A 15,205-nucleotide genomic window follows, 5' to 3' on the forward strand; every position below is an offset into this window, starting at 1 on the left:
AAGACACAGCAAGATCTAAGCAATTGTAGCAAAGGATCTACTTCATGGATCATTAATACGATGTGATCTACTATGGGGTCCCCAGACAGAAAGAGGTGGGGACTTGATTGCTTTATAGTCTAAGATAGTTGGTATAAAAGTAGCTGTCATGTAGATTTGAGGAAGGACCCTGTAACACTATTACTAATAAGCCGTATAACACTTTTGGGGGAGGGCAATAGTTTTCTATGAAATATTTCATGTGCAATGTTAGATACAGATAAGCAAATTTCAGCATTTTCTCATCCAACATGTGAGAAAGTAGACACCCCATACTTGAGAATACTCAAGGGCTCACTCCCTTTTATGCTTCTTTTATTCTGCCAAGAGTATATTTAATTTTGTTTTTATTTTCTTGCTTTTTATTTTATGATTTTAAACTCATTAACTTATCAAACAATGTATTTTCTTATTTTTTCTGTTTTCTAACTTTGTAAAAAAGCTGTAATCATACTGAATATAGTTTCTATCCCTTGCCTCTTTCACAAAGTATTATGGTTTTGAGATTTGTCCTTTGTAACCCATTTTTGCTGCTCTTTAGATATTCCATTGTATCAACATCCCACAACATGTTTATTCATTGACTGTTGATGGGTGTTTAAGTTCGTTCCAGAACTTAAGAGCATAAATGGCATAAACACATTTCACAGATGTCCTGGTAAACCTATGAAAAATTTCTATAATTTCTACCTAACAGTAGAATTGTATGGCCTGTGCATATTCAACATTCCCTTGGAAAGCCAAGTTTTTCAAAAGATAATTCTACCAATTCGCACTTCCATCCATCACAGATGAAGGTTCCTATTGGAACAAATTTTATTTTGTTTTTGTTTCAATTATGAAACAAATTTCTCTTTTAAGTGGCAGTACCCTGTCACATAAGATGAACATTTTTGCATGTCTAATTTGTCTTCTGTGTGAAACTTCTGCTTATTTTTGAGCTCACATTTCTATGTGTGTGTTTACATTTTCCTCTAATGACAAACTAAAGCTGCAAGACCAATAAAACTTTGCATCATGAGAGCCTTAGCCCAGGAACAGAAAGACACAGTGGTCAGGTCCAAACAAGTGGAATACTTAAATTTGTTGTTACTGTTGCTGTATTTTAGTCTTCTTCCCACAAGTGAGATATAAAAGAACTTGGTCACATAGGGAGATATAGGAAGCAAGTACTATAGGATATAAAATACATTTCTGAATCAGGGGGTTCTCGGTTTCAGACAGATCCTGGAGGCTGTAGCTAAAGCAAAGTCATGTGTTAAAGGAAAGCAGCTGTTCCCCAGCTATTAGCCACTCACCATGAATTCAGCATCGACTACCTCTTCGTACCACCAGAATTGCCAACCCTAAGGACAGCGAGGAGAAGTTCTCCAAGTTAACAGTCTGCATCAAAGCACCAACTCCAAAACTGCAGAACGTGCAGCTGCAATGGGACCCAGGGACTGCTGCTTTAACTCAGCTATTCATCACTGATCATTAAGGAATTGCTCACATGGGAGCTGTTTCAAATGGGAAAAGATAGGTATGTTTTCTTCTTGCTTATTTTATGTGTACCTCATTGTTGTAGATCTGGGTTGCCATGGATGTTCAGCATTATTTGAGCCGTCGTTACCCCTTTTCCTAGGAATTGCCCCCAGAGAAGAGCAGGACAATAAGTTTATGTATCCATCTTTCTCCCCTGGAAAAACCTTAGTTAAATTCATCTTCAGTGTGTCTTGGCTCTGTGACCATATGAAACCAGTTATATTAATATCTACAAGGCAGAAATCCAGAGTCGCAAGCTACCATGGCTTCATCCCTCTGTTTCTGTCAATACTTGTTATTGATAAGCATTTATGCAATATATATTCTGCTATGCTAATGACTACTTAAAATGTTTCTCCATTTGCTTTCAAACTGCAGTAGGAAAAACAAGTTGGAAAACTTGACAAATATATATATTAATATAAAGTCACTAATATATATATTTCAAGTTTGGTAAATAGTCATTAATATTTTTTATATAGAAATACATATTCGCAAGTATATATTAGTGATTATTTACCAAATGACCACCTAAAGGATTGAGGTTCTGATGAAATTTTTATTGTATAAATCACAACCATTTGTATTAGTCAGCCAATACCAGAAAATACCAGAAATTGGTTGGTTTTTATAAAGGATATTTAATTGGGTTAGGAGCTTAGAGTTACCAGGACATAAAGAGTAAAATTACTTCCCTCACCAACGTCTGTTGCCACGTGTAGGAGCAAGATGGTGGCCGACATCTGCCAGGGTTCAGCCTTCCTCTACCTCCTAAGGCTCCATGGTCCCAGCTTCTTCTGGTCTCAGCTCTGGGCTGGGATAATTCATGTATCTATCCAGGGGCTCGTTTCTCTCTGGGCTCAGCTGCTGTGCTCTATCCACAAGGCCAGCTAGAGACTATCAGGCTTGTCTCTCTTCCCTGGGCCTGTGCCATGTTTACGGAGCTATCTTCATTCCTCTGTGTTCTTCTCCTGTGTATTTACTTCTTGGAGCTCCAGCATCAAAACTCTCTCCTCTGCCGTGTGGTTTTCTCTGGGAGTCCCTGCCCATCACCTACTGATGCAGCCCAATCAAAGCCTTAATCATTATTTAATCAAGTGAAAAGGAAACCTCTGAATCTAATACAACCTAATACACCCAGAGAAACAGACTAGTTTACAAACATAATCCATTATCTATTTTTGGAATTCATAAATAATACCGAACTGCTATGCCCTTACTTTTCAGAAAAAAATGAAATACATATCAAAATACTTTGAATGCGTAAACACACAGAGAAACAAACCGATAATGTTTGTAATTAAAAACTGAAATACTATTAATAAAGGTTGTATGGTAGATGCCAAATCATACCTCCTTGGACCAATTTGGGTTTTTTCATCAAATAGAAACGTTTGGGCATGCTTAAAAATTCTGTGTAATTCTAATTAAGTTAATCAGAGTTATAAACACACACACATATACACAAACACATACATTTAGATTTCTGTTAGTCCACAAATGTTTAATATAAGTACACTCATAAGTTAAGTCATCAGGAAGAAATTGCCATTACAGCTCTGTTCAAATACATTTTTAATATGGCTCAAATGACAAGCTTTCAAACTTTGGAGGAAGAGAGAAATTTTAAACTAAAATGCTATTTGTCTAGAGCTGCCTGAAGGGAAATTTTTACTGCAATGTGCTGAGCCCTGGAAAACAGGGTTAACAATTGAGAGATGGACAAGCCGTACAATAGAATCTCATAAAAATACTCATTGCACGTGGAGTTCTGAAAGCCGTATTATGATACATTCCTTGCGGATGTTTAGATGCAGAATGACAAAATTTCAGCCTGGGCTTTCCTGATTTTGGAAATCGGTAAATGTCTGGAGAAGTTATATCTTTTGAATTCTTCTCACAAAAGTGTAAAATTATGTCTCCATCCTAAGGCATCAGAGGTTCAGTGGATTTAATGACAAAACCTGCTATATTAACTTTACATGAAAGCCATCTGGCAAAGGTTTAACCGCAGGCCATGAGTGTGGCTTGGATCACAAATGGATTAAACTTAAGATTGTGTCACATGATATATGAAGAAGAACCAGCAATTTTACTTACACTGCATTTTTTTCCATCAATTTTTTTTTTCTTTTTCTTATACCCAAGTATGGTTTGGGCTAGAATAAAAACTATTCGACAACTCATAGCTGATAAATATTTGACAGCACTAACATAGGCATATTTCTAAAATAATAACCTTTGTTTTCAGAGCAGGTTTAGGCTTTCAGAAAAATTGCAGAGAGTAAAGAGAATTCCCATACCTGGTGCGTGCTACCACCAGGCAATGTACACACCCAGCGTTTCCCCTATCAACATTTTGCATTAGTGTGGAACGTTCGTTCCAATTGCTGAACCACTATTGATACCTTATTAGTAACTGAAGTCCATGGTATACCTTAGGGTTGACTTTCCGTATTGTACATTTCTATGGATTTGAAAATGTATGTTTCATGGACCCACCATTATAATATCACACAGAAGAGTTTCCCTGCCCTAAATATCTGCATATTTTAAACCCATTGGTTCAAAACACACTTGTAAATGGTTAGCAGCTAGAGTAAACTATTTCACTTGATGTCCTTCTGCTCGTGAGAATATAGGTAAAAACACCTTGATAGTTGTAAAATATTTTAAATGCTGTGCATTCAAACTTGTACATTTATTTATTTTTCCTCTGTTGAGTCTACATGTTACAGTTACCTTAGATTAGTCTTCTTGATTTGGGTTTCAATCGGTATTATAGCTTTAACAGTTTTATTTATTTACTTATTTATTAATTGGAATAACAATGTATATAGGCAGGGTGACTTGAAAAGAATAAATGCAGAACATTTTTGGGAAACCATCATGAGTTTGATGATCTCCCAGGTCTGACCTTGTCCTTCTCAGAGTCATTTGGGTCAGTTCAAGTTACTGTCCAAGGCGCTTGTCCTTTTTTGTCCCCATCTCTCTGAATAGAGCAAGCCCTCTGGCAAGATGCCACTGGCCCCATCAGGAAATTTCGCTTCCTTATTGTGGAATCACATACTAGTGGAAACAACCCACGGCAGGTGCCTGCGGAGTTTACGAGGAGCTATGTGAACTCGTTTTCTGCAGGTTGCCTTGGATTTCTAATAATTCACACACAATCTCTTGTCTGTGTACTGAGAATGACAAACTGCATATATCGGGTAGCATTACGAATGCAACGTACTGTGCGAAAACGGAGAAGACAGGGAAACAGTAAAACATTAAATGAGAAACGGCTGTTTGCCAGGGATCAGTGTAACATTTAATGAAAAACGGCTGTGTGCCAGACACAGCATCTTCTGAATTACTTTGTATCCTTCCAGTAAAAACTATCAGATATGTATAAATTTCCTTTCCTGAAACTGTGAAGAGTCATAGTATCCTTTCCAGGTTGACTGAACTAACATTTACTTAAAATTTTAAACCCTACCCTGTTTTTCATCGTATATGTGAAATTTAGGCAGCAATCAAATCCTAGAACCTGGTCCTTCTGTAAAACACCACATACAATTGAGCTAAATGATCCTGGAAATGAATGTAGGGACATAAGTACTGAAAGAGTTCTTCCCAATTTTCTGCCTCTATTTCTGTAGAAATTTTTAGTATGGGCATAAACCAACACAAACAATGCATTGGTATGACAATTGCTAATTTATACGTAGTAAGTGCTTTTAAATTCAGACTGCTTCTTTTTTTTTTTTAATTATTTATTTATTTTTAAAAATTACCTTAAAAAAATATGAGGTCCCAATCAACCCCACCGCTTCTTAATTTATATTCTCACCCACACTGATCAATGCATTGAAAGCATACATCTGAGAGTATAGATATTCCACATGAAAAGATAACGTTTATTTTCTTGTGATCTAGTTTCAGAAACTTATTATTAGTCACTGTATTTGAATATCAGTTCCTGTTTTTAAAAAAATCAAAATATTATATAAAATCACAGGAACAATTAGTCTCAACTCACTAAAAACAGGATGTGCTACCAGAATGCCTGTTCCATAACCTAATGCTGGTAGAGATTTAAACACATTTTATAATTTTATAATTTAGATAGTTTTTGATCATTGAATAATTTTCTTTTTGTTTTTCATGAGCAGGTTATTGATAATGAGCTGGCATAATTATACTTGTGTAGATTAATTTCTCTGATATTTTTGTTGAGTAAAGGGCTTTCATTCTGACATGTTTGTTTCAAATAATCTGGTTTAATTTTTGCACACCACAGTAACAACCTCTTCTCCTGATATTTCCTGGGTTCTTCTTCAAGGCAAAAAACATAACAGAGTCAGAAAATGCCCTTTAGTCCTGAGCAAAACTTTATTTAAAAACTATTGAGAAAACTTTAATTTGTCCAGTGAATCTGAGAATGTTTGTGAGCATTAATTATCTAATTGAACCATTGGAAATTGTCAGTTTTGACCTAGAAAAATGGCAACTTAATCAACCTATTATAACCCAGGGAAATATGAATATACAATGTATCAAAGAAAATATATAACTCATCTTAATTTTAATAAACCAAATTATGTTTCCAAATTATAATAAAAACATCCTATAATAACATTTTCCCCGAGCAGGATTGTAGATGTCCCTACCTTACCCAATCTCATAGTTAATGAATAAGAAGTCTACCTATAATACATTTTTCCCCATGCTTTATTATAAAGGACATAGTATGAGGAAGTATATTTTAAACACTCCCTGTAGATGCTCTTTCATAAGCATTCTTATAAGCATTTCCTTCCACCTATGAATACCTAATTCACTTGCTAAATTTCAAGTTAAATATTTAAACCGTGAGCAAGTATAAACAAGCACAGTTACATTTGAATTTTGTAACGCGTTGGCATGCGCTAAAAGAACACTTTCGTTATTTGGGAACTAATAGCCCTGAACCACCTTGCAAAATAGCAAGCCAATTATCTTGACAAAGCATGGAGGATTTAATTTATGGCATTTGCTCTGATTATTGAAGTTTACCTGTGGATATAAATTGTGATGCAAAGGACACTTGTGAACATTTGTTTCTCCAATATGGAAATGTAGTGATATTCTTATTAGGCCTCATGGATATTTTGATATCCCATGTCTGAGGTTTTTAATTAGTCAATCAAGCAGGGATTCAGCAAGAAGTATGACAGATACATCTTTTGCCACAAGGGCAAAGTGATAATGTTCGATTGAGAAAGAAATGTACACTAAAAGATGGCTTTTCCTTTATACTAGAGTGTCTTGTAATTGGGTCCCATGAAGGCTGGCCCTTGGACATTTTGGCATTGTCTGCTGCCATATTGGATCTGGGGTCATTTTGACTGAAGGTTTAAGCCATAAGCAATGTTGAGGAAGGCAGAATAAGATGGACTCCTTCGTCAATGTGCTACGGGAATTGTAATAATCGTTACCATGCTACCTTAGCCTCTTTTTCAGATGCAAACTATTGGAATTCTCACAGAACTGGCTGGGCTTCTCGTCACAGGAGATTGCAGAATAGAAAGAAAAATGGGTTTGTCCTTTTGGTTTCAAGAGTTATAAATTACGTCTGGTCACTTGAGACAGAGCAACAACCTTGGTATTTTTGTTTTAATCAAATAACGTCAGGCTTTTCCTTTTGTTTTATTAAATCAAATCCCTGAAGAAACGGAGTCCTACTCACACTTAATTAAGCCATTTGTTGGTTTTATCCCTAATCTTTGGGGGAAGTGTAGAGCATTTGTATGGGCTGACATTGGGGATTTTAGTGTTTAGATTCTTCCCTCAAAATCAGGAGATGTTGGCCCTTCTTCTGAATTATTGCTTCACTTTTGTTTATTTCACAGGATCAAAATATGTGCTTAATATAAAACCTGTGCTTACTGAGTGTGCTCCCATCAGGGACTTAGATTTTTTTTTCTCTGAAAGCTAGCTCTTTTGTTGCTCTTTAATATCTGCCTTTTATTTTTTCTCCAGAGTTATTGATTATTCTCTGATGCTGGCTTCTAATTTCAGTTCTGCTCTTATAATAGACAATGATTGCATTAATTTGTAACCAGCTTAGTTATAACCATGTGGCAATACTGGTGTTATTAGACTATAACTGGGACAACTGCTCTGGTATGCTCTTTTCTAGACACTATTATAGTTTCTCATTTGGATTAGAGACGTGTAGCTCAGATACCTGTGTGTGCTAAATATTATATAATATAGTTATGCAATATCTAATTATACAGTTATATAATATGTATAATTATATGCTTATAATATAACATATAATGTATTTTAAGGATATTATAATGTATAGCATGTATTATTAAATTACATATAACTTATAGTTATGTAATTATATATAATTTTATATATTTATATATGTTTTATTGAGAAATATATATGATTCTATGAAATCACAAGATTGATGACACACACTTACCCTTGAGGCAATAACTTTCTGGATCCATAAATTAGAGTACCTACTTTATTGAAAGAAATGTGGCCAGTTTCTTGCTTGGAATCCTTAACAGTCATAAGGTAAAACATTTCTTCACCTAGGAAACAAAGGTGCAATGTAATTTAGTGTGCTATCTGAACACCAGGGGAAATTTCAAAAACAAAACGTTATTTTATGCACCTGGAGCAAGTTTTATGTCTAGAGATTAGCAGAACATCATCTACCCATGTTAAATTTTTGTATACTGTTGGGAGAAGGCTCTACCCCCCAAAAGTTTCTTCATTTACCTGTTTCTAATGTGTGAAAGTCTACCCAGCTGTGGCAGTTTGAGATTATTTTGTGAATCCCAAAAAGAGAAAGATTATGTTTGTGGGATGGTCCACTCCTACCGGCACGAGACCATTTTCCAATTTGACTACCTCAGTGATGTGTGACTCACGTTGAGTCACTGCCCTCTTCCTGGGTCCGATGGAAAAAAGACACCCTGGAAAAGAGAGCTCTGCCATTTTCAATGCTGCCATGTGATAGAGAGGCTCAAAGAGCTGAGATCCCAGGAAGAGAGGAGCCATTTTCCTGATCGCTTACAGCTGAAATCAGGACAAACCCTATGGCAGGTTGCCTTCAGCTGAGCTCCAGGAGATGGAAGAGCCTGGAGGGGAAGGCAGAGACCAGGCAGCGATCGCCCGCCATCTTGCTTCAGTACGTGGCAGCTGACTTTGGTGAGAAGCCATCTTGCTTCAACACTGGCTGCTGACTTTGGTGAGAAAGCACCTTTAAAGGTATCTTGAGTTGGACTTTTCACGGCCTTGGAACTACAAGGTTTTACCTCAAATATTAATAAATATCCTTTATAAAAGCCAACCCATTTCTAGGACTTTGCATTGGCAGCCCTTTGGCTAACTAACACACCAATTTATAGAGACACGACATACATTTTTTCAGGTTTTTTCCTCCTTACAAAAAAAATAGTCTTAGTTTCCCAGCTGCTAAAAAAAAAATATCATACAGTGGGTTTGCTTAAGCAATGGGAATTCATTGCCTCTTGGTTTTGAGCCTAGGAGAAACTTAAATAGAGACATCAGCAAGACAATGCTTCCTTTCCAAAGACTGGCATTCTGGGGCTGGCTGCTGGCAATCCTTGGTCCTTGTCTTTTCTGTCATGGCAAGGTACATGGTGGCCTTTACTGATTCTTTCTCTGCTGCCGTTCGCTCTGCCTCTAAAGGACTCCAGTAATCCAGATTAAAGCTCATCCTGATTCAGTGGGGTACAGCTTAACCAAAATCACACCTTGAGGAGAGCCTCTAGACAGTGGGTCCACTTCCACCAGGATGAGAACCAAGGCCAAAAACATGTACAAACTGGGGTACGCAGTCCAACCCACTACAGAACCCAATGCGTTTCTTACATCTCTGTGAGTCTTCTTTCATAGCTTTGTATTCATTCAACCGCATCTTTCCGTCCAAGACAGCTTCATTTTTGCACTCTGCCAGGTACCTAGGTCACTGTCGCATAAGCCCAGTCTTTCCAGGACCAGGTTCTTGATGGACCAGGTTCATTCTGCCCCAATCAATCCTCGTGTCAGCATTTTTCTGCAGCAAATGTGTGCGCATTTGCCAGGAGGTCTGTCTTTAATAATGTTTGCCTGGGTTGCCCTAGAAAAAGGGAGAAATGGATTGTAGGTTCGCTGCTGAATCTTCCTACCCACTCTTTTAAATATATATATATATATTTTAAAAATATATATATATATATATTTTAATTACCTAAATGTGTTATGTAAAAATATAGGGGATTCCCAAATGCCCTGCTGCCTACACTTCACACATTTTCCCACATTAACAACATCTTTCATTATCGTGGTACATTTGTTACAATTGATGAACACATTTTGGAGCATTGTCACTAATTGTGGATTAAAGTTTACATTGCAATTTACACACTCTCTCATGCAGTTTTGTTGGTTATGGCAAGGTATGGAATGGCCTGTATCTGTTGTGGTAGTGAGGACAATATCCAAGTTCCAAAAGTGCCCCCATATTTCACCTGTTTTCCCTCTCCTTGCCCTCAGAACCTCCAGTGGCCACTGCCTCCACACCAATGATATAATTTCTTCCATTACTAGAACCACAATAAGTCAATAGTAGAATACCACTAAGTCTACTTTAGTTCAAAGCTCATTCCCCAGTCCTGAGGATTCTGGGATGGTGATGCCCACTCCACCTCTAATTGAGAGGGGGCTTTGTTCCCATGAGGCAGATAGATGGAACTCTCTTGCTTGCAGTTGTAGACTCTCTTGATTCCTTCAGATATTTGTTGTTCATCGTCATCTCCTTGTTGGTTGTTCTGGGTGAGACCAATGCACTGGAGAGTAGGTGTTGCAACTCCGTTGAGATTTAGCCTACCCACTCTTTGGGGTTATTATAATCATCTCCTTCTCCCAGGTTGGTGGACAAGGTGCAGTCTTTACAATAGCTATTAGTTAAATGCAGGTTTCCTAAATACAACCAAGAAAGCATTCTTCATTTAAAAAATCACAGAAATGATGTTAAAAAAATGGAAAGACAAGTTTGGGAGGAAATATTTGTAGAACATACATCTGATAAAGGACTGGGATCTCGAGTGTATATGGATCCTCAAAACTCAATATAAAGGAAAATATATCACCCAGTTAATAAAATAACTGTGCAAATACTTGAAAAGATAGCTCAACAAAGAAGATGTACATATAGCAAAAGAGCACAGGAGAAGATGCTTGACATCATTGTTGGTAAGAAAATGCAAATTGAAATCACAAAGGCTGCCACTACATGGGATGTTTAAAAAAATTGACACTACTAAGTACTGGCAAGGATACAGAACAACTGGCACTCTTGTTCATTGCTGGTGGGAATACAAATGCTAAAAGCATTCCGGAAAATAGTTTTGTAGTTTCTGATAAAGTTGAACATATCTTTAGCACTCGGTGCAGCAATACCACTCCTACATGTTAACCCCAAAGAAATAAAGCTATAGCTATATTCAGAAACCAATGTTAAGACATTGTAAACAATCCACATATCCGTTAACTGGTGAATAGATAAACACATCATGGTGCATTCACCCACTGGAATAATAACTTGGAAATTTAAAAAAAACATTTTCAGATGATAGGAATGTTCTCTATCTTGATGTGTTGGTGGTTACTACAAAACATTTTGGAATTCCCAAAAAATTACACTACACTAAAAAGGGTGAGTCTGACTACATATGAATATATAGGTAAATAAAAATACAAAAAACAAATATCAATCAACATAAACAAATAAGACCAAAAACTAAAGACTCCTACTTATGAAGGAATCCCTATTTTTCCCATAAATACTATTTATTTATACAATAATTACTCCACGAAATAATGTCCCAAACGCTCACATAATCCCTTATGAATTTATTTCAGCCAAACAAGTAGTTGTAGTACATAAAGTATCTTATTACAGTCTAGATTAAGATTTTATCCATTTAAATTATGATGAAAATAACCTTTCAAAGTTTTAAATTAGGACCCTGTAGCAGCGCATTGGTGAATATTCTTTTTTTCCCCTACATGTACTTAAGTTGATTATTTCCCCAAGTTTTATTAGAGAAAATTTAAATCATCCAAACAAATTGAATTGCCTTATTGAAAATTAGCAATTTGCTCACTTTGGGTATATTAAATGTATAAATTAGTTTTTAATTAAAAACTGAAAAGTATTGGTTGTAAAAGGTAAAAGATGATTTTAAAAACTTACCAGATATGGGAAGAAATAGTGAGAAAGTACTAAAAGTAAAATGTTTCTAAGTACAAGTGTTTATAAAATTTTGTCTTTCCATGTAAACATTCTAAAAGTTAATAAAATTAAAGCTAAGAGATTTTTTTAAATGCTACAGATGACAAATTAGGAAATGTTGATCTAATGTCATTGATAACAACATTGAAGGAAAAAAACCATTTGAATTATATTTGAACATGACAGTGTAAATCCTTAAGGAAGGGAGATATTCAAAGCAATGAAGAACTGCAAAGAATCTTAAAGTTTCCCTCGTAGGTTTGTTCTCAATAGTGATATTGTTATGGCAAATTTGAACTTATTCTACATAAACTGCAAGATAAAAATAGTTACAGCAGTGTTATTCAGATCTAAGACATTCATTGTAAAGGAAAAACAAAAACAATTATAAAATAATAAAGTATGTTAAAATGAGATGTTAAATTTTCAAACAGAAAAATCAGCACTGTCATACTTTCTAATATATTATATTATATTATATTATATTATATTATATTATATTATATTATATTATATTATGTTATATATATATTTGGTAAATCTATGCTCTCACAAGGCAATGATACCCTAATGCAATGCTATCCCAGCAGAAGCAAAACAATCTGTACCCAGATTTTTATTTCTCAGTCTTCTTATTATTCAAAGTAAACCAAAGCACCTGGGGGGAAAGGCAGATTCATGGTGTGAGAAAATACAGGGTGAGGCAAGAAAATCTTGTTTTGTGTCTGAAAGAAAGGAAGGGCTTGAGTGACTGCCACAAAGAACCATGAAGTTGACTTTTAAGTGCTTCCCTCTGGCCAAATTTGAGAGAATTAGAACTTGTGGAAGAATAACGGTTGCCTGTGTGTAACGCTTTGTGAAACCACGTTTTCAAGCGTCCATCATAATACTCAAAGGGGGAAGGGTAGAAGGAAAGACTTCCTTGATGAAGAAATGACAAGAGTAGTAAGCGCAGAAGGAAAACTGGGATTTCACGTCCATCGTTTTGCAATCTCTAGGTAATAATCGATTCAGGTAAAAATTACTGAAGAACACCAGTGGTTGCTCAAATCATGTGGAGAGAGGCTATTTGGAAACAGTGTTTGGAAGTGAGAATATGTCACCGGTTACGTATTCTAAAAGTATATATAAATGTATCATTCACATGTAAATCAACTAATAAGCATGCTTAGCATTACTAAAATTCTGGCAAACTGACAATAATGGGATGGAACATGTAGTATCACCTACAGAGCATCGGGTTGAACTATTTCAACTTGACATAATCAAGCTCTAGATGAGGGGTCCCCAAATTTGGAGTGCTCTGGGGAACTTGACAAAATAGTGATGCCTGGAGCCCTTCCCCTTTGGTGTTGCTTCCGTTGGTCTGAGATGTGTCCTGGGCATGGAGATATTTAACATTTCCAGAGATAAGACCAATGCGGAGCAAGAAGAGGGCACCTCATCTGTACTCATTGCCATTTTCCAGGAAACACAGTGAATAGAGAAACAACCTAAAGTAATCCATGAGAAAGAGTCCAATGAGTCTAGAATGTTCTGGAAGACAATTTCATGGGAAGACAAATCTACAAAGCCTAGACATGAATCTCATTTGAGTCCTGATATTATCAGTTATAACAAAGCTATAACACTGATGCAAAAATGTTAATAGCTAATAGTAGGGAAAACTGTATGCGGGGATGTATGGGAACTCTATATTTTTTGAAATGATTTTTCTGCAAATCTACAACTGCTCTAATAAAATAATGGAAAAAAAGCTATCATCTTTGTTGGACTCATTGGGTCGATTTGAATAATGGGGATGATATTAGATATATGATATTTTTAATAATATTCTTAGCGTGACAGTTACCTAGAAAAAAAATGTCCTCACTGAAATGATAAGGCAAATGTTAAAACAAAGATGCAGGAATAGATAAGGCAAATATGGCAAATCACCAATTCTACTTCCAGGCTTTTAAAATTTTCAACTTTTTCATCCTTTTAACTTTTATGGCTGTATGAAGTTTACCTAATAATCATGGGAAAATAATCCATTTAAGAACTTTTAAAAGAATTATTCATAGTTGTGTTGTTATGTGATCCTAAGAGAAGTCTTTGAATAGTTTATTGCTTTTCTCTTTTCCGTTACAACATACCTCTATCAACTTTACTTTACCCAAAGTGGATATTATGATTTTATTCGGGATTTTAATTCTGGTGAATTGCTTGAAATATCTTATTTTCTTTAGCTATGGAATAATACTTGTCTGAGTATTAACAATTAGTTGTTTTACATCAATTTTTTAATAGCAACTGCTCATAAAACTAAGAATAGTTAAATTTCCCCACATTTATTCTGTGCTTCATTCAGTTGGTTAAAAATATTGTTTATTCTACATGCCCAAACTGTGGTTTTTTATATCTATTAAAACTCCTTCTCTAGTTTCTACATCTCTTTCTTTTCAACCTTTTAACCAATGATGTTTACCTCCCTTCTGTCTTTTTTCCCCAATTCTGCTGAATATAGTCCTTTTACCTGGACACAAGAATGGATTTCTGTTTTTCTTTCCTCTTGTTACAGTAGTAGGACAATTGACAGATGTTCAATGAAGTTATGCTGAAAAGATATTATTTTCCTCTATGTATAGTATATGAGTTCTCGACATCTGTTAAAGAACTAGCTCATGGGCAAGCTTCCTTCGATTGTCAGATGTCTTGTATCAGTGCTACTGTGCCATATGGACATGCCCGTTAAAAATACTGCAATTTATACTGAAAGAGAGAAGTCTAAAATAGTATATACTGTCTAGCGATTCTGAATCTTGGGTGGATTTGAATGATGTTTGCATATATAACCAGTCTCCTTTTTTGCCTTATTGACTGACTTATCAATCCAAATTATATGGATGCCATTTTTATTCTGCCTACAAAATTCAGTGGGATAAAAGGAAAATCATGTTCCGTCTTTGGATTTGACCCAAGTCAAATGTAAACAATGTGATGCTTAGATTCTGGGGTTCTTTGTTAGTACTTTCTTTTGTGCTTTTCAAGTGAATTTACTGGTTGAGAAGTATAGTAGATACATAATCATCTAGGTCTAGTTTAAATAAAAAGCATAGCAATATTTTGAAAATGTGGTATGAAAGGTTATACTTTGAGCAATTAACTGTGTTCATGATGATTATGTAATTTAGATATAATTACAAGTGGCCATTTGCTTTCAGATATTTTCTGGTTCAAATTAAATATATTGATTTGTATAAGTAAAATTCAATGATGAGTGGATATTTCAGAAAACATGGTAAAAAAATGAAATTGTACATTGGCCCACAATTCAAACATTTTTGCCTGATAACTGCATAACATAAT

Source organism: Dasypus novemcinctus, chromosome Y (assembly GCF_030445035.2).
Source record: "Dasypus novemcinctus isolate mDasNov1 chromosome Y, mDasNov1.1.hap2, whole genome shotgun sequence".
NCBI classification, from domain to species: Eukaryota; Metazoa; Chordata; class Mammalia; order Cingulata; family Dasypodidae; genus Dasypus; species Dasypus novemcinctus.